Source organism: Megalobrama amblycephala, linkage group LG5, assembly GCF_018812025.1.
Source record: "Megalobrama amblycephala isolate DHTTF-2021 linkage group LG5, ASM1881202v1, whole genome shotgun sequence".
Taxonomy (NCBI): Eukaryota; Metazoa; Chordata; class Actinopteri; order Cypriniformes; family Xenocyprididae; genus Megalobrama; species Megalobrama amblycephala.
The window spans coordinates 18,778,671-18,782,307 of NC_063048.1; positions in this window are offsets into that span (position 1 = coordinate 18,778,671).

Below are 3,637 nucleotides of genomic sequence, written 5' to 3' on the forward strand. Positions count from 1 at the left end.
AGAAATCTCTCTCCTGCTGGCTGAACAAACGACGGCCGGGCCTCAAACTCGTCCACCTCTTTCCTCCCGGTTCCTGAATATCATCCTCTCCTGCGACTCCTGCGATAACAATCAGCACATGGTCTGTGTTAAATGAAGTCAAGGGTATTTTGCGGAGGCGTTTGGAGGTTGTATGACTGGTTGCCGGTGGTTTAAGCTTATCGGGACGTGGCGTGTTAAACACTCTACGCGGTGAAATGAATGTGCTCTATTATGTGATAATTCTGTCAATCATGAGGTCATCAGCACAGCTCCTATCACAAGAGGATAATTGGAGTTGTAACTGTGAATTACATTTTTTTTTCTCCCATCTTAAATGAAAGATAACAATACACGATGAATATGGTTTCTTTCTTAGAGGTGATTACTGATGCTGCCTCTTAATTAAAGTACCTTTGATTAGCTATTTTAATGTGCCAAGAACATAACTTGAAATCTTAAAAAAAAAAAAAAGGCTTATGAAATTGTGAAATTTTAAAATGGAAAGGTTTAAAATGCCTTTTTTGTGTGGTAATGATAGGCCTTTGAAATGGCTTTGCATTGTAAATAGTGTAATTTAACATGTATTTAGTGCAGTATCTTGCCCCATAGATTTCCATTGTAAATGCATTGTTTGTTTGTTTTTTACAAACTGAGTGGTGAATTATTTTCTGCTTATTTTCAGCTTAAAGGCACAATATGTAAGATTTTTGGATTAAAATATCCAAAAATCACTAGAACAGGGTTATATATTTTGATGACTTGTGTACTTACATTATCCCAGATGTTTCCAAGAATGTTCAAATCCAGGGAAATAAGCCATTTTAACCAGGACACGGGCTGTGTCCGTGCGTCGCCTATCAATGACATCATATCCGCCTTACCCTCGGTTTCTGGTTTTATTTTGTAGAAACCATGAAAACACCAAAGACGCTTTCATATAGCCTATCATATGTATTATCAAAGTCCCTTTAAGACAAGTCATTTCACTCGGCGGCCATCTTTGAAACGCCTCTCGGGTATCCTGGGCATCATGCAATCTCTTTGAATGGGGAAACATCGAATTCTCCAAAACTGTTCGCCAACCTTACGATTAAATTTCATATTTAAAATCACCAATGAAATCTAACAACAACCGGCTCATAAATGTAGTTTCTAAACACTCGAATCATGACAAAAAAACTGTATTTTCCAGGCTGGATCAAGCTAATGCGCATGCGCAGACCTAAATGCGCGTCTTTTCTGAGGCGAGCGTCTGACTGTTTCTATAGAAACCGGTGATTCTAACGGCCGCTGAAGTGACGCGATGACTTTACCAGTCAGCGATTGGCTCTTATTTAGAAGGCGGGACTTATTCCGCCATATTGCGCGTTACACTTTATCCCATTCAAAACAATACGGGTGACACGTCTTGTGTTATTCTATAGTCTTTGGTATTATTAGACAATGGAACAACTGCTTGGATACATTTATAGACAGAAAACTAATCATTGTTATATAGCTCAACATGTTTAACAGCAATACAGCACTCTCTCCATCATACAATAGGGTACAATGGGGCTAAAGGCACCATGGGGCAAAATATGCCTTTGATTTTATATTCCTCTAAACCACTAGATGGCACAAAAACTTCCCACAGCACTTTCCTAAACATCCGCTTTTCAATATGCATGTGCAAATTTGTCTGATCCTTGACGCGATCGCGGGCACCAGTGTAACATTGATTCTGAGGTAATATTTGATGTTTTTTAAAATGATGTTGATTGAAGTAGCAAATGAGAATCAATTAAATTAATGTTTGTATTTTCAGACAAAGGTCTTAATGATTTTCAGTTTTGTTCGAAGTAATTCAAGCAACAGATTTTCAGTAATGGAAAAATATGTTACAGTAGGGTATTTTTGGTAAAAAGCGCACCTGCGGTTGGGGCAAAAGTCATGATAATTAACATGAAAATAAACAGCCGGCTGACTTTTCCATTTTTTGACATGACATGGTTAGATTCAGATGTTAAATATCCTATATCAAATTGAGTATCCACCTTAGAGATAATACCCATATTTATAATGAAACAAACATATTTTAAAAATATGATATTAATCATATCATATAACAAAATATAATTTATTGCTACTACTGTAAATCTATATTAAATATTATGGGATCTCTTTCAATGCTTTCAGAATATTTAATTTTTTTAAATAATTTTGTTTCTGTATTTTTAAAATATATTTTTATATTAACATATTTTAATGACAGTATATTTATTGAACAAAAATGAATTCTTTTATTTATCAGTATAAACAGAAAATAGTACAAACTTTCCTAAAGTGATTCTTTTGAATGAATATTAATCTAAACATTATTAAAAACATATTATTTTAGATAAAGTATTTGTATCAGTACCGTGTGCCTTTTGCCCCATGCGCCACCTCATAGATTTATAAGAATTTTAAACAAAATGAACCACTTTTATGATTTATTTTCACACAAAATCTGTTGCTTCATCAATGTTTAATACAAACATATAATTTTTTTTCTGCAATCAAACACTTTGAGAGCAGCGAAAAGCACATTTTTCTTAAGGTGTGCCTTTAGCCCCATTGGAAAACTTGGGCATATAGTATGTTTAAAAAATAACATTCCAAGCTGTGTTCATGCTATATGAATTTGATTGGTTTTGTATTATAATTAGTGCTTCTAAGAGCAATTGCCCAGTAATAAATCACTCCCAAAATTTAAGTCATTTATTCATGTCATTCCAAGCCCTTATGACTTTCTTCTGTGGAACACAAAACGAAATGTTCAGCACAATGTTCACAAAGCAGTCCATTCACATATTCAAACTGACATGTGAAGATGTGCATTTCCTTTAACTTCTTTTAACGTTGCATTTTTAGAATGCCATGTCATTCGCGAGACATGAGACGTGGGCGCAACGGTTAAAGATGTCCGTCTAGCATGTGTTTATATCGAAAAACAATGGAAAAGTAGAATGGAAAAACAGGTTCTATATGAACATCCCCTTAGTTCTCAGGACAGAATTTTCATTTTAACTGAACTGTCCCTTTAACATTATGATAATTAGATTTCATAGTTTCATTTAACATATTTCCTAGTGTAATTCATCTTAGGTTGTGCTGTGATATGGTCTGCTGTATGTTGTGTCATTATATGTGGGTGGATGCAAATGCAACAGAAATGTAATACTTCCTGAACTTGTCAGAGATTAATTCTATTGGACTCTTCCTCCACAACACTGATGGATGAAGCAGATTTCATTAAAAAAGCAAAGGTTAAAAGTCACAGCAACAACGTCTCTTACACTTCTGCAAACCTGTAATTAAGCTTGAAAGATTGCCCGAGTGTTTGTGGAAGAGAATCACAGATCAAGAGAGAATGAGCAATGAACTTGTGCGAGAAATTACACACAAAGGGAGGGGAAATCAGCATGGAAATGATTGATTGGAAGGGCCAAAGGAAAATGACATCATGGATTTTGTTTATTCTCGATGGTAAGCGGCACGTGGCCTTTTAGCCCGCCGTGTGATTTCACATCGGATTGTTTTCTAATATGCTTTGATGACACGTCTGAAATCCAATTACTCACCCCACAAATAA